Source organism: Mercenaria mercenaria, chromosome 9 (genome assembly GCF_021730395.1).
Source record: "Mercenaria mercenaria strain notata chromosome 9, MADL_Memer_1, whole genome shotgun sequence".
Classification (NCBI taxonomy): domain Eukaryota; kingdom Metazoa; phylum Mollusca; class Bivalvia; order Venerida; family Veneridae; genus Mercenaria; species Mercenaria mercenaria.
The window spans coordinates 53,758,064-53,780,759 of NC_069369.1; the positions used below are offsets into that span (position 1 = coordinate 53,758,064).

Consider the following 22,696-nt stretch of genomic DNA (forward strand, 5'->3'; position numbering starts at 1 on the left):
AATGGATATTTCGTTTTTATTACATTCTATTGTAATATCGTGCTAGTTCGGATGAATATCATTCAACATCAAATTATGATAACAAACGCGGGATAGAAGTAGATCCTTGTCTAAGTTTGACTTCAAACATTTCTGTTCAGTACAAGTAGCTCATTTCTATCCATTATTTGTCGTTCGTAGAAATATTCAGCTTTTATCAGTTTTTACAAATTGTATTCGAAGTGCATCAGTCCACTTGCAGTACGATATCATTGTGTTCCATTAAATTTCAGTCTCAATGATAGGGTAAAGTATTCTTCGGAAAGTAGATAACAACCACTCTGCTAACGGAATGAACATTTGCAAATCTGCAACTGACATCAAGTTTTATATGCAAGGTATTTCAATATTTGTTAAAATGACACAGTGCCTTTTATCCTACGGGCTTGGCTGATATTTTACTTGAAACAGATAACAGTGTTGGTGAAAACAAATAAAAATGCTTCTGAAACATCAAATTGCAGTCCCTATTGTCAGCTAGAAATATTTTATGAATGTTGTTATACCCCCGAAAAAAGAAATTGTGGTGGGGGCGGGGGTATATAGAAGTGAGCTTGAGGGTCTGTCGGTCGGTACGTTGGTTTTCGGACAATAACTCATGAAAAGCTTGACAAATTTAAATATATTTCGGTACACAGATGTAATATCATAAAATACAGGTCAGGTTCGATTTTGAGGTCAGTAGGACAAAGGTCAAGGTCACAATGACCCGGAACAGTTAAACAGTTTCTGGGTGATAACTTGAGAATGCTTGGGTCTATGATAACAAATTATGGTACACAAGGTGTAACATTATGAAATACAGGACAAGTTCGACTTAGAGGTCAGTAGGTAAAAGGTCAAGGTCACAATGACCCAGAACAGTTAAACGGTTTCCGGATGATAACTTGAGAATGCTTGGGCCTAGGATCATAAATTTTGGTACACAGGGATCATGAAAGTTGATGTGAAGGTTGGTAATGACCAGATGACCCCTGTTGATTTTTATGTCAGTAGGTCAAAGGTCAGTGTCACGTGACAAGGCCGTATTGTGGGGTGTAATTCGCCACTCCAGTGACAGCTCTAGTTTTCATTCTTTTACAGGAATTAAGACAATATATTATGTATAAAAATTATCCTAATAATTGCTTATATCTATGCATAGTGTCATTCATAAAGTATAATGCAGCTTGTTAGTAAAAACAGGCGGATGGCTGCATCTTAGACATTGTCTGATGGTGTGGCTGATGCCTTCCTGTGAACAACCGCCAATTTACCAGAGCTGTGAATTAAAACAACCTCAGTCTTTGTTTGATTTTCTTTTGTTAATATCTGTTGAAACAAGTTATTTACTAAATCACGTATTCCAGTGACAAGACGGTGGTAAATTATTTGGACTAGTAGTCTTATTTAGCAAAAATGGTAACGATGATAGACATGTACGAAACTTTCAGAATAATGTTGTACGGCAATGACGGTCATTAAACGTATGTCAGAGTGATTTACCTAGCTTTCTTATCCCGCCAAAACTTCGAGTTAACTGATTGCTAAGCGTATTAAGTGAAACTTGATTCAGTTCAGTAGATGACCGTTAGAGTCATATTTACAAACAACTGCAACAATGAAGCTCATATGATAAAGGTGTCAGGTGTCATTTTCTATGTGTAAGCAAAGTACTGATTGTTATCTCTGTTGAGTTTCATGAGTATACCGGGACATTTTCCAATGAGTAACACTAGCATACAAATTTGTATCAAATGTTTTTAAAGCATTCACTACTCGATAATACTCTAGTCTATAGCCACCACTGAAAATAGTGTGTTATCCTAATGCAAACGTTACAAAATAATTTGTTTTATCTCTTATATTGTTATATTGTGTCCGTGGTTTTTCTCAGCAACAAGTAGCTGGAATTCAGCATTATTTCACAGGATTTTAGCTTCAGCCCAATGAGGAAATGCACGTATAATCTCCATGTTCCGGTTTATGATATTTCACTGAGTTATTGCCCTTTGATTATTCACTTTTAGAATACTATAATGCAATTTCTTTTTCAGATAATTCCCAAGTAATCGCCGACTGAAATTCAGCAAAATTACACAGGAAGCTAATATCCCAATAGATTGCCAAATTATCTTCATATTCCGCTCAAATAATTGTTCACTGAGATCTATCCCTTTGATTATTAATAAACTGTAGCGGCATCTTTGTCCGGAGTATTTTTCAGCAACCCTGTCTGGATCCCTTTGGTTATAAATAAACTGTAGCGTCATCATTGTCCGCAGTATTTTTAGCGAACCTGTCTGGAATTCAGAGAAAATTCATACTTTAAGAAACTTCACACCCAAACGGAAGATGTACATATTATCTTCATATTTGGTCAGACTAGTTTTCACTGGGAAAGTGCCCTTTGATTTTTTAACATTTAATTTAGTATACTATAGTGCCTTCCTTTTTCCGGAGTAATCATCAGCAACCCTTGGCTAATATTTATCCCAAGAGGAGACGCGCATATCTTTTGCACGCTTAGTAAGACGAGATATGTACGTACCCAGTCGATGAATTCCGCTTTTGTTCTTTTAATATCAAGGGAGTATCCATCACCTTTCTTTTTCATGCATAAATGTATTGTTTAAATAGAAATCAGAAACTTACGTGTCGCCCCTGCGTTCACGGCTGAGATTAATAAGACGAAACATTACCTGCGTGAGTTCCCTTCTGTCTGTCTGAATATGCAATTCGAGCGTAGTGTGCAGCTAGACTGTTGTATTTTCTGCATCACTTACGCTCTGTTTGCTTACAGAGAAATTCAACGGTTGATGAGAATATTAAGCGTATTGACGTCCTTACATGGTGTAACTTAATTACTCTCGCCAATTAAATATACCCTTTACACCGGTTCAGTCTATGCTCAAAGAGAGAAGTCAGCAGTTACACTGGGCACCAGACTTATGTTATAGTCTGACATAGCATAGCATTAATCTCTCCCCGATACATCATTTATTAGACACCGGGGGAGTACAATAATTATACATTTTTATATTTCTGTTAGAGCACCGCAGTACAGATGATATGTTCCCTTATATATTTTGAACAGATTTTGTAAAATGAAATGGAAGAAAACTGCAGTGTAGGAAATCTCTAAATATTAGACAAGGTAACTGTGGTAAACACGTTATGTATTTCGTTTTTATTTGAATTTAGACAACATTTATAAAAGCCAATATGGTACTGCCCAAATTGAATGATAGACCAGTCCACTTTGATATTTAGCAGGGTAAATGTTAATATTATCCTGTATTTGACACGAAAACATAAATAACATAAAATTAAATGTTCTTAGATATTATTTCCAGTGAATATTAAATTCTATTTTCAATATCATGCTTTATAACAATTAATGTTTGGATGAATATCATTCACGAACAAATTAAAATACGAAGCGAGGTATAGAATTAGATCCTTGTGTAAAACCACATCATAAAATGATGTTCAGAAGTGTTATCTTATTTCTATTCATTATCCATCTCTTTTGATAATATTAAACTTTCATCAGTTTTTACAAATCACTTTCCAGTTGCATCAATCCTAGTTCATTTGTTTCTGTCTCAAATTATAGGTTAAAGTATTCTTAAGGAAACAGATAACAACCTGTCTGGTAACGGAATAAATGAACATGAGAAAATCTAGAACTGCGATCAAGTGTTAGACAAGAAAAATGTGCACGCCAAAAGCATACATGTATGCTAGGCATTCGTGTAAATAATCACAGTGTCTTATACAAGCTTCGTAGGTGTTAACTAGTAGCACACATGTGAATCACAATGAATGTTTCTCATTGCAGAGTTGGTGCAGCCGTTCTGCGCATGCGCGGAATTATTATCAACTGGAACGCACGGCAAAAATACTAATTTTTTTTGCATGTCCGCACGCATTTAGTGTATAATGTGCATAATATACTGACTAAAGGTTAGGGTTAGAATCACCATGGTTACAAAATATATACATTTAAGGTATTTTTGTTCAAATTTAGTTAATCCGGTATATACCGGAGTCTGTAATACAGTCAAACTCGCTTTATACGAACTCTTCGGGACCTGGGAAATATGCTCGTATCAAACGAAATTCGTATTAACGAATGTATGACTCCCTTGAATTTAGTTAATCCGGTATATACCGGAGTCTGTAATACATGTGTATATCACGGGTGCACCAACTCTGTATTTAGTCACAGCCAATCACAATAGAGTTACACTAAATGCCATTTGAACGTTACCAAACACTTAAAAAAAGTCAGCACGCATGCTGAACAGCTGTGGTAATTTTTACATTACTAACGTATACAGTAACTGAACGAAAACAGTCATGATGCATGGCCTGATATAAAACACTTAGATTATTGTTTTACAGCATTATATTTGATGACAGTCATTAAACTTATCTCAAATTGATTTATATTGTTCATATGACTAATTACTTTCATTTTATTGATTGTAAAGCGAATGAAGTGAAAATGTATTCAATTGAGCTGATGAACGTTAGAGATATATTTCTAAATCACTTCATTTATGAAGGCCGTTATACGATAATAGTGTCATAAACTTAGTGTTTCACATATAAGGCAAGCACAGGTTTTTGCCTGTTATGGGCTTCACTTACTATTAAATGTGAATACAAAAGGAATTTTCTGATTATGTGTGTATGAATAATTATTACAAGCATATCAAATTTAATAATTGTTTCTTGAACATTGTAGTCTAGTCTGTAGACATTGGACATGTTGTGTTATAGTAATTTTCATCTGACGTACATAAACAAACTCTATAAAAATGCTTATAAAAGTTGATTTCAGTATTGCTGTATATTGTCTTGTTAATTACACAAGCATGTGTAGTCCATTCAATATCTGTGTTAAATTCCGTTTCAACCGGTACAAGGGGGCGTAAGGGGTTTCCATTACCTTTCATGAACCCAGTCTGCTATCTTTCTGTTTGGTTGCATTATGTGCTTCCGAAGGATTTTCTACAAATTGTATTAACTATCATAACATCAGTTATAGTGTGCCAAAAGTATCCGTACTTGGATTTAATATTGTTTTAGTTTTGGTCCTTTTAATTTGTAAAGCTATTTGATGTATTATAATGCTTTTTGACCATCTAATAAGCAGATTGTTTCGCCTGGAAATCTTACTTTTGTTTGTGTACAAGTGCTTGTCCGGGAGGGAAAACAACAACCGTTGCAGACTTATATATATATATTTTCCTGAGATGGTGTTATCAAGTAATATTATGTGGAATAATATTTACTTCTCGTGTTTGTATTTATCTTGCACGAATTACAGAGATGTTCCAATATTGAGATTATCTTCATTTAGTAATTAATTTTGCGAATACTCTTGCATTTACATTGGAGGTCGAGGTCGTGTGTGTTTTAATCTGCTTGCATCCATCAAGAATAGAAAAAGGTTTTAATCATTAGTGTGGATTTCTGTTATCCAAGATCTAACTAATGCGAATGTATTGCAGGTCGGCACAAAGATAAATATCAATTTCTTGCGTACACGTTAAAATAAAACCATTTAACACTTCAACATTTTCTGTTGGAACACATACCCGAAACAAATGCATAGCAATTGTCGTGTGCTTTTGAACATATAAACTAAGACTACGTTACTGAATAGGCGATGAAAATACAGTAGTACAGTTCTGCACGTTTGATAAACCGGAAATGATAACGTAACGTCATTTATCCGGAAATCGTAGAATAAAGTCTGGATTCGGCGTACGGAAATGTATTAGTAGATGTATAACAATGTCACTGTTTCTGTCTTTCTAAAGTTAAAATATGATATTAAAACATCTGACATGTTAATGTCTTAAAATAAGCTTGAAATGTTCGGGTCACTTTAATCATGGTCAAACATCTCAGAAATAAGCACACGGACCTATACATTTTATTTCACCAAAATATAGGCCATTTGTTTATTTACGGCTGTGAGAAGTTTCATTAAAATCTACATTGTAGAAAAAGTTATAAAAGCTGTGATTTTCCCATAGACTCCCATTATGAAAAATTGCGTGAGATCCTTTTTTTTCAAATCTGTCTGGCGAAAAATCAAGCACACGATCCTAGCTTTTTTATTTGCTGAATTTTCTAAGTATACCCCAATTTTTGAAAAATAAGAGTTTTATCAAAGTCTACATTGTAGAAAAATTTGCGATCCAAACGTGCAGAACTGCCTTAAGGTCATGTTCCTGTAATTATAATCGCAAATTATCGTTCCAATACGTATTCTAAGTATGCAATTGTTGCATTCTCCGGTATTAACGAAAACCAGGTTCTCGTATGAGCTACATTATCGTCTGACGAGTGCTTAACCTTTAGCCTGTTGGCGGCAAGTGATTCTGCCTTGGCGACCAGTGCAGACCAAGATCTGCCTGCACGTCCGTGCCGGCTGATCATGGTCTGCACTGTTTGCTATTCAGTCAGTAAATTTTCAATGAACACCCCTTTGAATAATAAATGGTATTGCCCAAATTGAATGATAGACCAGTCTGTTTTAGAAATTTAGCAGGCTAAAGGTTAATCGCCGTACAAGAATACGTAGTCGCACGGAAATTACCGATCACCATTGCGTGTCCGCTACTTTAAAGTCTTGATGCTTTTTCCAGTTGTTCAATATTTGTAACTTGTTTACACATGTTACCTTTTCATATTCACGAAAGCATTAGCAAATTACATCAACAAATTACACTCTTTTCGTCCCTATGTACAGGTTGCGTCGCCATATTTTTGCTATTGACGAGATAAATATTTAAAACCCTTTGAACTGGGCAAATGCAATTTACTAATGACTCGATTTAACGTACTTTGCGACAGGCACTAAAGTCAATAGACATGCTTTGGAAATGACGCTAAATCTAATAAAATATATTTGTTTATTTTGAAGCAATTCCAGGGAAAAGTATTCTTATATTTTAGCATAGGTGTTATGTTTGCAACTTCAGTTAAAAAAACAACTTTATTGATAGTATTGATATTAACAACATTTTTTTCTATAACTATTCACTTTTGTAGGAGCATTTTGCCCTATATTTTAATAAGTTGGATGTATTGTCCTTTATCGTGTCTATATTGTTTAATTATACTTAATAAGAGAATACTTAGAATAGATGTTACACAGATGTTTCTACATAAAGATGATCTTATCATACAACTTGCTATTTTCATGTCAGCGCGTTTGTTTCGTTTATTTTTGTTTTTTTTTTTTTGTTTTTATACACTCGCATGCTGATTTATTTGTTTTGAAAATAGGGACAGAGTTCTTCTATATAAGACAGGATTCGTTTGAATTCTCAATTCCTTAAATTCAGTCTATAATTCCTACGTATGGATTCTGATCAAAACGGCTCTTCTAATATTTATGTTGAGACATATAATGCGTCATTTGTCCCATTATTAATTTCCCATTTTCATGATGTCTTTACTGAATATAGAAGGATAATGTCAGATAAAACCCACGAAATATCTATACTTTAACGTCTGAACGTAAATGGGTAGCATGGCTCTCTGGCTGCATGGTTATTTCTTTGAATACTGCGGACATTTTCAAGTAAATTTTAAGCCCGAGGCTCTAACATAGTACATTTTATCTGATAGCTCAACCTACGTTCGGAGTCAGGAGCAATAAAAATGTCAGTATAGAAACAACTTCGGATCCTCTGTTTATGAAGAAACTTAATTATAAGAAATATGAAAGAACAAATATAGTGTCGGGAACCATGTAATAGAATGGTGCAGAGGGTAACAGAGAGTTAACATGTTTTTATCAATATCAACCACCATGTTCCCTTGATTTTCATCAAGTCATGCTTGTCGGGGGAAAATGGAAATAAAATTAGGATTGCAGAATAACGTTATCATTATCTCCTCCTTATCTGGGCGAGAAGAACAAAAATAAATAATTGTCAGTTTCTAGGGAAAGCTGTTGTCATGGTTACATTGCCTTAGTGTATTAAATACATATTAATACCATTTATAATATGAAAACAGAAACTTAAGAACTTAAGAAAAATAAGTCAAAATTTTTAAATGCGCGTTATCCACCAAGGGAACTAGGCATTTCGAAATTCATATCCGCGTTTCATATAAATGCTTCACTATTTTGTTAATAATTGCTAAACACCAGGTCATGTGGGATTTTTATTTTACTGAAAATATTTAAGTTTTTCCTCAATATAGGCATATTATTTTGAGCCAAGACCACAGCTTAAAATCTGTGTTCCATTAAGTTTTCTTGCCACTACTCATCTTGCTTAACTCGAAATGTATATGTAAGATCCCGTTTACCTTCAAATGTGATATTCTTTCCTGTCCTTTAACCATGATCATTGGAACCTGGGTTATGCGTACTTCACAGAAAACCGTAGCTAACCAAGTTATTTGACTAAATACAAATTTCAACAATTCGGTCGTCTCTGAGTAAATAAATCTCAACTGGATAAATAACGATGGTACGTGATCTGTCATCTTATATTACATACTTGGCAGACAAATTAGGCAATAACATACAGACAGAAATGCCATCTCTTATCTTTGCAATGTATTAATACGCTGATGAACTTTTGTGGAGGAAAAATATTATTGTGCTGTATTTGCCCCGTTTTGCTCAAACTATTGTACTTATAAATTAGTTTTCGTCCTTATTCGTGTGTTATACGCTTTGCTGTCAAATACTCTGTTATAAATCAGATTTAACCATGTCTATCACTGTGGTAATAATTTGAAAATGTTTGGCATTTATTTATTTTATTTACTTTTGCCGAACGTTATTAGGATGTTTCGCTAGCTTTGGTAAGACATGTAGTAAGGCATCTTATTATTTGGAGTTATTGAGGTTGTATTACATTTAATGTCACCATAGACATGAAAGCAACTGATTGGATGATAAAATTTACGAATGTTGCAGATTTGCCGACGGAAATCAGCTGCCCTTTGAATTCCATGAAAGCCAGTTGCACATTTCAATACCTCTCAAAGACAGACTTCATCAGATCGAAATGGCAGTATTTACTACAAGTACACACAACCTATATATTGTTCAGTCGATGTTGTTACAAAATTCTGCTTACAACATATGACGTGTCCGGTTGACAACCGGCATAAAACGTCGAGAAAACGAATAAAGCTAACGAGATTGGGGTTAACACCAGAGGCATTCACTAGCCTAACGATGATCGTCAAGTGTTCAACCTGTGTTTGTTGTTTTTCGCTAGTTACTTGAAACGTTCGTTATTTTTAAATCTTTACGGAAACTGTCGTTATGAAAAGATGACCTCGGAATATAATTTTGAGTGTTCTTTATATTATGATATCGCTACGTACATCTTTCTGTCTGAAAATATGCCAGTCTGTGTTTTGTTTTCAGAAAATGTTTCAGTTAAATAAATGTAAATACTAAACTGATGTGTAGTGTGCATACCAGTAATCAGGGTATGCGTACTGATTTTGTTTTCTTATACGCCCGAAGGGACGTATTATGTTACGACGCCGGTGTCCGTCTGTTAGTCCGTCCGTCCGTTAGCAATTTCGTGTCCGCTCTATAACTCTTGAAACCCTTGAAGGATTTCAAAGAAACTTGACACAAATGTTCAACACATCGAGGCGACGTGCAGAGCGCATGTTTTGGACGGCTCACTTCAAGGTCAAGGTCACACTTACGGGGTCAAAGGTCATATGACTTTGTTTCGTGTCCGCCCTGTAACTCTTAAACTGCTTGAAGGATGTTAAATCAACTTTCACAAATTTCACCACATCTGGACGACGTGCAGAGCGCATGTTTCGGATGGCTCGCTTCAAGATCAAGGTCACACTTCGGGGTCAAATGTCATACCTGAACCCCTTGAAGGATTTCGAAGAAGCTTGACACAAATGCTCAACAAATCGAGACGACATGCAGAGCGCATATTTCGGATGGCTCTGTCACACTTAGGGGTTAAATGCCATTCCTTTGGGCTTATATTGCTCCGCATTGCGGTGCTCTTGTTTTAGTTCCGTTGATAAAATTTAAATCATACATTTCTTTGCCAAATATCTATGTATTAGAGCCCGTTCCACGAAGCCTGTTTAATACAAAGTTTGAACGTAGGAGTAAGTTGTATCTTGAACATCATATTAAATAAATTTACTTTAACTATTTGGCTATACTTTGAATATGATTCAAAAAAGAATGAGATAGATTTGCTTCTTTTTTTCTACACCGACTGAATTTACAATTCATTTTGCCGGATTAATTTCAGATGCTTTCATTTCCCTTTGTCTTTTAAACAACATGACAAGGTATTAATGTATTCTGTCTGACGGAATTTAGATTATTTCAAAGGAAGGATTATGCACATTCATGAACTAAAGAAATATTTGTAATGGTGTGTTTGAGTGAGACCATTAACTGTATCAGTTTAAAAGTACTATTCCCTGTAATGATTTTTTTTATCATTTTGCTACAAAGCTTTCATAACGTAACAAAAATTTCTAATAATCAGAATGTTTGCAGTTTCATCAGTCGGACTCGTCAGTTTCTGGTTTATTGGATCATGGATACAATTTAATGACATTTTCTAGTTCCTTGTACACAGGTGCAATGATTGAAAAGGTACTGGGGCATAACAAGTTTTAGCATTTAATTACATTTGAAGAATAGATTTAGTCAAACCAAGTCTGATGTATTTTAGCTTGGAAGACTATAATGCGTCAAAAGGATATTTAACATATGTTTGAAAATAATGACTAATTATTGATAAGAATACAGAAATCTTCATGTCAGGTTTTGTTGATGATTCATACAGCAAATTTACGTCAGAATGACGTTAACTTTGTGCCCTTTCCAAATGATTAAGTTAGCTTATTTTAAAATCGTAATAAAACAATGTTTTACACTAAAAATCAGTTTCTGCAATGCTATATTTTCTTGAAAAACATATATCAAAACATGTAGCAATATAGCATCAGATGTATCATTTCTCTGAATGAAGTTAAAAACTATTATTATAGTTTATATATATTTTTTAATTAAATTTAGATATCAGAAAGTAGTGTAGTTCAAACTAAAATGTTGTTTCTAAATGGTGCGAATGCCTTAAGCCTACTGGCGGCATGATTGTGTTTCTGCCTTTGCGGCGATGCAGGCTGATCATGGTCTGCACTGTTCGATATTCACACAGTAAATTTTCAGTGAACACCCCTTCGAATAATAAATGGTATTGCCATAATTGAATGATGGACCAGTCTATTTTAGAAATTTAGCAGGCTAAAGGTTAACTGAATAAGCAGGCTTAGTTTAATACAATATATCTGTAACTAAAAATTAAAAATAGTTCCATTGCAATTCTACATTGGCCGCGGATCTGGCGTTGTGCTTAGTTCTCATATCATCTGCACAATAAGTTTGATAAGTTCATCTTATATTACATTTTTATATCAATATTGGCTAGATTCTACACAGTGGGTTGTTGGGATTTGTTTTGGCTGCACGGGAGTAAATCATTAAGGTTCGCATCTAGATTTCTTGCGTCAAGGGAATACGCAGATATTACATTTATGATTGGGATCTCCGAAATTGCTATTTGATGTGACCTTAATGTTTTATCAAGTTTGTGATGGAATGATTTCTCGGTAGAATTGTACTTTCCAGACGTAACGACATGGTTGAGTTTCTAGATTGTAGCTAGCATCATCACGTAGACTATACACTTATGGGTTTTATATTTAAAACGAAAGATAAAAATAGGAATTAAATACGTTACATACAGATAAAACACTGACAGTATAAGAACATATGAAATATTACTTTGCTTTCAGTATTCAATCAAAGACAATTAAGGTCAAGAAAAGGGCCTATGGTATACTGCCTTTTTCGCAAAAATGTCGTTTGAGCTATTGTTAAAAAAACACTAAAAGAATAAGATAATTTTATATTTATCTTGGACGCATTTTGCGCCTGAATATTTATGACTGGGATTTCGCATTATTTATTTCATCGTTTTGAAATGACTTTTCTCAGAATCATAAATTTATTGTAGAAGGGGCACGTTGTAAAGAAAAACAATGACAATAAATATAAAGCGCAATCATTTATATTGTCAAAGCTCGAACAATATATCACGGCGCCAACTTTATATGAAAACTTGATCCGAAACCAGCTGTTTTAGCTAAACTCTAATCTTCTTATTGTCTGTTTGAATAGGAATCAGCTGTGCCTAGTGGGTATTTAATGAAAATTATCCTCTTAGAGATACAATATTGGTTCTAGGCGAAATGTCAGTAAGTCATATTCTGAGGGGTCATTAACATAATATCGTCTAATTGTTTTACAGCATGTCGCACATTTAAACGTATTTCTTTGAACTACACCCTGCCAACAGGCAATAGCTGAATATATTACACAAACGTTGTTTGACTGATGAAAACTTTACCTTTCTGAAAAAGTAAGGCAGTTCTAAATCAATAATGTAGTTAAGTAGCAAGTTCTTTACATAATTATATTGTCTTTATTTTGCTTTACCTTCATTATCTCAAATTTCTGCTCAGAATGATACCATTCGATCCTCAAGTAATAAAACTTCATAGCAACATTGTTACTGTTGACTTTTGTAGTTTTTATTATCACATTTAAGTCTTGTATTGAAAACTTTGATTTTGTATTTCTGAACTTCGAATTCACCTGACTTGTAGTATGTTTACAATATAAACATGATGCTATAAAAAGAACACCGCGATAAACAAATGTTTCCCGCGTCTTCCCAATCGTATCACTTACGTACAGCAGAATTACGTAAATGTTGCACTTACATTAATTTCGTAAGATATTATCTCCCTTTGAAAACCGTAAGCGAGAACGGCAGCTTCAGATATTTTTTTTTGTTGGATTAAACGTCGCACCGACACATGATAGGTCATATGGCGACTTTCCAGCTTTAATGGTGGAGGAAGACCCCAGGTGCCCCTCCGTGCATTATTTCATCACGAGCGGGCACCTTGGTAGAACCACCGACCTTCTGTAAGCCAGCTGGATGGCTTCCTCACATGAAGAATTCAACGTCCCGAGTGAGTCTCGAACCCACATCGATGAGGGGCAAGTCATTTTAAGTCAGCGACCTTAACCACTCGGCCACGGAGGCCCCAGCTTCAGATATGTCGTAAAATGTTGTATAAAGTGTATTATTTTTATAATGCAAACCGTTCAGTCCTGCATCAACGTTTTTATCATTGACTATGCATTGATCATTAAAAGCTCGTTAGAAAACAATACAAACACAATCCGGTCAATTCGGTTCATGCAATGCATAGATCTATCACTTTTAGCTGACAAGTTTGGAATATGCGAAAATACGTTTTCCGAAGAAGCTATAACTGTTACAGCGGAACTGAAGTAACTGTAAGAACCAGGACACAACATACCCGATGGGACTCGTATCAAGTATGTATGCATGGAAGAGATTTCGGACCGCTCTGGACCTTCATCAGTCTACGTAAAGGACCGGAGAGGTCCGGAAACTCTTCTGTGTGTTTATCATCTATTTATAGAGAATACACCACAGTGTCTGGCCCAGGACGGAAGTCATTTAGTTACAGAAAGGAAGTAAAACTAAATACGTGAATGCAGAAAGGACTATGGATTCTGAACGATACTGTAAAGAGGATAACAGATAGGGTAGGTTAATATGGAAATGACCTGTTTCAAGGAAAGGAATTGTGGATGGGCTTACAAAATATGTGGATCAATAGGGAAACCATCTGAACATTTGACGGAGGAGAATGGAAGAGACAACATGAAATAATCATCTATTCATATAAGATGGTATGCGTGGTGTGTTGGATAAAAGTCGTCTTTTTCTAGGAAAGAGTACAGGAAATGGTACAGTATAGAGATGGCCAAATTACAGAAAGGATCGCAACGTGGCATGGATAAAACTGAACTTTAAAGGAAGCACCACTGATTAATGTGTAACATTTAATTTATTTGTATGAACAAATATACAACGAAATCAAACTTAGCGTGATTATTTAGAGTGTAAAATAGACAACTTCAAGAAAGAAGCTGACTGACAGGCATCAACATTAAAAATTATCAACACGTTTGAAAAGTCAGGAAAACTAAGTGTCTTAGACAATTCTTTTAATGCAGACAATTCTGTTAATGCAGAATTTTTCGGACATCAAAAACACCATAAACCAGGTTCACTGTCATGGTTTTACAATGATCATCCATCTACGTAAACCAAAACGATACTTTTGATTTCAGAATATTTTGGCAACATGGAATGAAAATGTTACAGAGTAACCTTTTAACATTTATGAAATATTAGAAGTATAAACTCTATGCACCAAAGTGTTGACTACAATCAACCATACTGTGGCAAAATAATTTGTCTGATGTCAAGTCTTTGGTAATATAAGGTACTACAGGATAGCTTGAAGGTGTCCCACACCGTCCGCCTTATCGTGCCTGATAGATAGTGTTTTGGGCGGCATTTAAGTTATGCAAATCTCTATTATTGTATCATTACAGCCACTACATTTTTAATGAGAGTAACGGTGTGAGAGGTAATATCAAGTGAGTCGTCAATCCTTTCCAATTAACCCTTACCCTGCTAAATTTCTATAATGAACTTGTCCGTCATTCAATTTAGACAGTACCAATAACTTTTAAAAGGGGTGCTTATCAAAAAGATACTGACTGAATGGCGAACAGTACAGATCATGATCAGAATGCACGGATGTGCAGGCTGATCATGATCTACACTGGTCGCAAAGGCAGAATCAATCGTATCCTGCATGATAAGGGTTAATAATTTGTCACTCTACTATTACCCACCAAATGCAAATAGAAAAAATATCTTCTGAGCTATGTGACGGAATTTCGTAGTGCTTGTAATGTGACAGATGACAGTGTCAGGTTAAAGACATTTTACATCATTTATAGCGAAGGAAAAACAACATTTGCTGTCCAATATTGTTTATATGACCTGGTGGAATAAACCAGCAAATAATCGCAATCGCATGATCTAAGAACGTGTCTTAGGGTTGGATTGTGAGGAGTTCTCCTGTAAAGTCGGTATTATTCTACAGGAAAGTTTAGTTTTTCATTAACAGCGCAGAACTGTTCTAACTAATCTTCTGAATACGAAAGATTTTGACTATACAATTTCCCCAGAAGGAACGAAAATGTCATTTGTATTGAAATATGAAACGATTTGGAACGTGACAAGAATTATATTTAGCGTTCATCACGCAAGAATATCGTGTTTGGCAAGAAAATCAGCACCAGAGAAGAAACATAGATTCGTCTTCAGAGACAGAAAATGACAAGAAAATCTGATAAATAGAGTTTTGTCATGACATGGCAGTTACATGGGTTAGTATAAATAGTTTCGGAATTCAAAATAGATCAATAGATCGATAGCTACGACCGATCATTAAAGTGTAACTTATGTTCCTTAAAAGTTATCTTTCACATTATCAAGGGAGTATCACATTTCTTAGATGCACCTTTATAAGTAAGTCTGTTCAAGAAATGTGACTTACCATGTTTTATTAAATTTCGTTTTATATGCAAATACATTGTTGCTTTATCTGCACGACATTAGACGACATTAATAGAAGTAAAGCTTGTATGCTTATGTAAGAAACTTGAAGAAATCTGTTTTAAGCTCAAACATTTTTTTAATCTGTATTTCGTTTTATTTTGATTATTGTTATTTACTAAATCATGTTGACAAAACCTAGAATTCATATGCAGCAAATAAAATGAGTTTGCCACACTCTGCTATGTATTTCAGACTAACATTAACCAAACGTGTTCTGGAAGTATGAGTAGAATGTCGTTGAATTTTCTAGCGGAAATAGATGAATAATCGCCTTTATATAATTAACATTCCGTTTCATTTAATCATATTCGCTGTATGACTGTATTGAAATGAAAAATACCTAAAAATATATTGATATAACTCGACTTCGATATAAACATTTATAAATGTCAAAACCTTAAAATACATTTCAACTCTTTTATATGGAAGAGCATGTCAAATACGACCTCTTTTTAATGCCCTCCGTGCATTATTTCATCACGGGCGGGCACCTGGATAAAACCACCGACCTTCGTAGTCAGCGTCCTCGATTTTATTTGTTTTATGTACACATTTTTCTTTTGTTTTAGTAATGGGATTATTACTGAATATCTATTCTTAGACTTTGATATGGATAAATTTGTTTTTGGGCAAATATTCGCAGCTTTAGCAGTACAATTATAGGCCTTCATAAAATTTTGAGTTGTCACCACAGGAAGATCTATATATACCCTAATAACTCATAATAAGACATTACAAAATGTACAAAATGTCTCTCTCGATGTTAACAGACAAACAACTGACAACAAGAAAATGAAATATTAGTAAAAAATTGTTCATACTAAAACATTTTAGTAAAGAAATGTAATTTTGTGACTTGATATGCAGCCTCCATAACCACAGATCACCTCCCTGAATTCCAGTTTGTTTAGTTCTGCCCATTGTTTTCTCGTTTAGGGCACAGTCATGACCATACGTCGCCTTTCATGGAATTGCACTATGTGCATCATTGAAGGTTCCATGTGCACCGCCATATGAATATATCAACGGATGTCTCTAAATTACATTCTGGTAACATGGTTACATGTTGAAGTGGAAGGTAGTTTGCCCATGAACAGGCTCAATCAAACAGAGCCTGCAACGTTTTTGTTTATGTCGTGTTGGGCCACCTGTGGTTTTCCACTTTTCCATTTTACAAGTTTTTCAGTAAAAGAAAACTAATTCAATTAACGCTTTAATATTAAAATAGGATAAATAAATGATTTTATAGTACCAAGTGAAAACAGTTTAAACCCGTAATATATGAAATAAATTTTAGTGTAATGTGTCCTCCTATAATCGCGTGGCTTCATATTTGAAAAGAGTGAAACATATGTGAACTCTTAACCTCATGCGATCTTGTTAGCAATTATATAATCTGTCAAAATTACGTATTAGCATAAAGCACTTTCTTTGGGAATGATGTCTTCTTTCCATATCTTCTTGATAGGATATAGAACTATTTATTATTCAAATCATCTTGTCATTGCAAGCAGAGTAATTCTAGACATGTGTCTGCAGAAAATGCCAGTTACTCACCCAATTTCATTACAATGTTTCTAATATTTTGCTGTATATTTATAATTTTTGTTTTGTAAATTTAAACATATTTTACCAGAATAACGATATCCGCCCTATCTTCTCCAACCACATTATCTAAAATAAAATAACAACATTTACTGGTATTTGATAATTTTATTATTAATTCTCACACTTTATCACAAAAACCTATTTGGTACTTCTAAATTCTCGAGCAAACGATTAAACGACGTCGAGATTTGCCTGGATGACTGACATTGCAATTGAGAGAAGCAAACGCAAGAGAAAATGCAGTGTCTCTGTTAATGATTATACAGTAAAAACGATTTCAAAGAATAACACAAATGCCGACATGGTAATCCTCACTATTAAAACAATATAGTTTGTAGTAGCGTAGACACACTCCAGACTGCTGGGGCTGTTTCTTAATTAGAACTTATGACATATTATGTGGAAGATGTTTTCCAACAATCTAACATGACGTTTAAACTCGTGATTTAAACCTGTTTTCAAACCATTACTCATCAATATCTAATATCACTCACCATTACATTCGTATATCGTTTCCTGTTTTGGTCTCAAGACATTTCATGGCAATAATACATCTATGATAAGTGATGTCATGCAAATTGTTAAAATTTTACTTTGTTTTTATTGAACTGGGTAATTTAGTGATGGGAGATGAATCCATAGTGACAATACTAAAATCAAGCACGAAGATGGGATTTTGACAGATTAAATTGTTTAATTGACACATTTGCAAATGGATGTGACTACATGCAGACAAACATATCTGGACTGTATCATTTATGCCATTTTACTGTATTTTCGTTTCCACAGAGACGCCCAGACCTGTCTGAGAACACATATAGATAAATAATGTTTGTCTGAGACTTATGTGTCAATGATTGTAAATACCGGTCTCTTAAATCCAGACACAATATTATGTAAGGACGTTAAGCAAATAGCACAGATCAGCCAAAAACTCGGAATTCAACCAACCAGAATAATTGTTGGCTACTTAGTTGTTCAACTGCTAGATTATACACATTCCCATTTTGTGTTGCTTTTTTTAAGCGTAATACTTTTTCCTTATCAGGTTGTTCTGAAACAGGCATTTTATATGTTTAGATTGTTCCAACATGTATCTCTATTCCCCCCTTTCTCTTTCCGACATACATCTTTTTTTTTATTATACTGAGGACAAAACTCTGTATCTGATAATGACATAACGCGTTCAGATGTAATATATTAATGTTCAGTGTATACAGTTTGGCACTACATGCAATATATACCTTATCAAGGAAAGGCATTCGATGAATAACTAATACTTTCGTAGTTATGTTGCGTATTTTATTTTATCCTCATCCAAAGCATCTAAGCATATATATCAATATGATCCATTTATCACACTGACTGAATATCTAAAACTATAATTGAAAAGATCATGAACGTTGATTGCTGGCAAGAATAGAATCCCAATGCGTATTATTGCCGATAAACGGTGCAAAAATTGGCATAAGTACCATGGGAATATGAAATAAAGAAGAATAGGATCGCCCTTGATATGTAGTATAAATTGCCGAGATAAAAGGAAACAGTACAATGAAAAGTCTGATAGAATCTATTCACATATCAGAATAATATCGCGCACAGCTTTCATGTCCTGTTGACTGAATGATTTTCACGGATATCTAAAGCGTGAATTAATTTGTAGTACACGCAGCTTTAGCATAGTACCCGGAACACAAATAGATATTATTCACATTCTTACAATTTGTAAGATTGGGACAATCGTTAACGTCAGAGAGAGTCTTTAATAACACATTACCATTGTGAAATACAAGGGGTCCCTTAGCCATAAAGATAAGGTTGGTGATTTCAAATCGCTTGCCGTTGTGGGCTCAAAACCTCGTTTGTGGTATAAAATTATTCATATTTGGGAGCCTTTCATCTGGCATATTGAAGATTGGTAAAATTGTGCTTTACCATAAGAATTTGACACTTGAATCAGCTGCTGATGGGTAGCTGTTTAGGCGGTGGTGCAGGATGTTCCGACCCACACCTCAATAAGTGACAAGTTATGTTTCTATCATATCTACAAATAAGAGAGTAAGTAAACTAAAACGAATGGTTTTCTTTATAGCGCTATTTTCTTCTAATAGTGTATGTAATATTTAAGCGCGGGATATTAAAGTCCATAATAAAAAAATGACGCCATGGCGTATTATATATAGACGCACAACGACGTCGATTGCTGATACAGTTTTACAACCTGTAGCATAACGACATGTTTTCGTAGAATAATTTCTTCTGATTTGAACTGAAAAACATACTTAGTTTTGAAACCTGTCAAAGTAGTTGGACTTTTGTTAGTTTTATATTACATACATATGTAATAATTATATGTATATATATGTGTAATTCACGTGACTTCGTTAACAGCAGGATAGTCACCTTAACATGTGGGCAAGAGAGCCAGATGGTTTGCCAGCATGGGTGAGATAAACAGAAAAGCCAGTCCGGTTTTCAACAAAATCGTTTCTAGTTTTTCGATTTCTGATAAAAGAAACATCTTAAAGATTACGGCACATAATTATCAAACATCTATTAAACTAAATTTTCTGACAGATGTCCGCTTCAATGGCATATCTTGTATGTAGTAAATATGAGCCATGTTAAGCAGCTTAGTGGTACAACATGGCATATAGCACAAGATGACATTTTTTTTCTATTCTTATATAGGATGTCATAAAGCATGAAGCCAGTATGAAACTGCGAACTAACGATGGTGTCACAATTCTTTGTCGAAAAGTTATGAAAACCAAGTGTTATTTCTATAATGGCGCATATTCTTTTATAAACGTTGGTACCTATCTATTTGCTATTTTAAAAGGAACAGAAATCAAAATATTGTGGTGTAAACTATTTTATCTTTATCATGTTCCTAGTAACAATGCCCCGGTAAACAAGTATGTTTTGTTGCACAGAGGTTTATAGTCAATTGTTTTCAGAGGCATATAATAAAATGATCGTTTTAACAATAGTTTGATATTGAAAATATTCAGCTCTCGTGTGTTTTATTAAGGCGAATGACATCCGGTGCTTGCACAACTTGCGTGATCCAGAGCTGATAGAAAGTCAGTCGAGCAGAAGACAACACAACAAGTTTCTTCTATAATCACCCTTTTGTATTAATGGGTTGCAAATTGAAATATGTCTACCTCCAGACACATTTATCCGAACTACATCAATTCTTGGCACATGCCTACATTTTTCATTCAATAGCTCAGACGTCACTGAAAACTAATCATCTTAACCTTATTTCTAAGAGATTTGACACAGTATTTGAGGAAAGCAGACAATTTGTGTTAAACGTTTCTAGACAGGATGGGTTATTACAAGATTCGTACACAAATAAAACAAACGGAAACTTTGTAATGCAATGAGTGAATTTAACCGAGTAGCAAATGTTGTGATTAGTTTTATAGCGAAAACTTAAGGGTTGTGGGTTGTTTAGCAGTCTGCACCATATATACATAGATGTTAAATTACAGTAAATTTTCGTTCATGTCCTTTATCGCCGTATACGTCTAAAATATACAATGTATAGAACACAATATGAACCTTGAACGTACTGATAATTATACCAATAAGATTGACTGTGTTAGATAGTGTCCGCTTGTGTAACTCTAGTCCTGCACATTTTGTCACATTCCATCTTTCCAACTTACTAAAATAACGGAACTGGCATTATAATGTCATAAATTAATTTCAAACTAAAATAGAATTAATAATTTCATCACGAAGTAAAACTGAGTTTGCCTTTTCAGTTTTTTGCAGTTTTGCAACATGCACATTTTGGATTTAAGAAAGCTAGACAATGACGTATGTAGTAAATGATGAGAAGGTTTATTTGACAAAAACATTACCAATATGGCAGGTATATACAGAAATGAGATAAAAACACATCTTTATCATTCTTTTCCTCCAATATCTAGCCATTAATCAATACAATCCATTTATCAAACTGTCTAAATATCTTGAAAATATAATTGGAAAGATCAAGAACGTTGATTGCCAGTACGAAAGGATTCCCGGGGTGTATTATAGCTGATAAATAGTTCACTTATCGGAAAACAGATCCAGAAAGTCAGAAAAAGAAACGGATAGGATCGCCTGTCGAAATGAACAATGTAGTTTTAGATATAAAAAACTGCTACTAAATACCCAAACTGTTGTATGGATATAGCCAATATATACCAAATTTAACGTTTCAAAAGCCCACATCGGTGCAGTTTCTGTCTCAAACCAGAACCAAGAAATATGAACGACATCTTGATACAAATTTGGCGCACATTTTTGCGCTTTCAGTTCGAAAATCTTCATATATTTAACTTTGAGTTTTAATAACTTCTGTTTTGTCCTTAAGTACATGTAATTAATCATAATACATAAATTGATCACATGTATATCTTACAGAAACGTGTAGGCTTCTGATAATGTGTTTCTATGTAAAAGTTGTAATGTGACCCTCTCAAAATTGCTGGAACATGTTACATATAAAACACATAAAGATATTTTTGTTGTTTTTTTTTCTCTTAGTAACAGCAATTATTTTGTCTGGGATAAACATTTTACGCTCTTGAATATTCAATATATCCCATTAGCGTTACACTGTCGGGTAAATGACATTGCAACTGCGCGCTAAATAAGTGCATGAAAACCGGTTTACACAATGTCATATGTTTCTCCAACCTTTTCATTCTTACTAGCCGCATATCAAAATATAGGCCACTGACTGCTGGTAAAGGTAGAGTCATGATCGGCGCTATGACAGAGAAATGATGTTCAATGGGCATCAATACCAAGGGAATCTGTAATAATGATTGATAACAGCACACCCGGTATGCAGTATGAAGAGAACATGAAATCGTTGATAGAACCCATTCATACACCGTTCAAATCACACCAAACGTACATATTTAACGTATGTTACATAAATCAACGTTTCCTCTGTGCATTTGTTTTGTATGAATACAGACTGGTTTGGTATACTGAATATATGAATATGTAAAGTTCAGACGTACATAATAAATCTGAATAATACCGAAATATTAGAGGTTAGGACTATTTTATGCTTCTGTATGTTCTACATACGCACATTTACCAAATATACGAACATGAATCAGTTTCTAACAACGTATGTATTTCATAGCAAGGATAATCATGTTTTCCACTTAATGTCAAAATAATTGGTTGATGTAAGTCGTATATCAAATGGAAGTTTTTATTCCAGATTTATTTATAAACATATTGATTTTGTTGGACAGTTTCATATTCTCTTCTATTGCGATATAGTGTGATTATACTTCTTAAGCACATACACTTAAACAAAATATCATTACTGTCATTTATATACGTCTGTTTAAACCAAACAATTTGATGCACACTATGCAAAATGTACGCCGACGTTT

General features: G+C 34.3%; 1 protein-coding gene across 3 annotated transcripts in view; it reads left to right on the top strand.

Moving 5' to 3' along the window:
• Positions 1-22,696, top strand: part of LOC123547167 (neuropeptide Y receptor type 2-like) — a 148,422-nt gene that overhangs the window by 82,664 nt on the left and 43,062 nt on the right. Inside the window, exon 3 of one of the 3 annotated variants that reach the window (XR_006685602.2) lies at positions 8,987-10,441. The exons of the other annotated variants lie outside the window; for them this stretch is intronic. The gene's annotated coding sequence lies outside the window, so the exon portion shown is untranslated. Of the gene's footprint in view, positions 1-8,986; positions 10,442-22,696 lie in introns of those variants that run through there. 3 annotated transcript variants of the gene reach the window in all.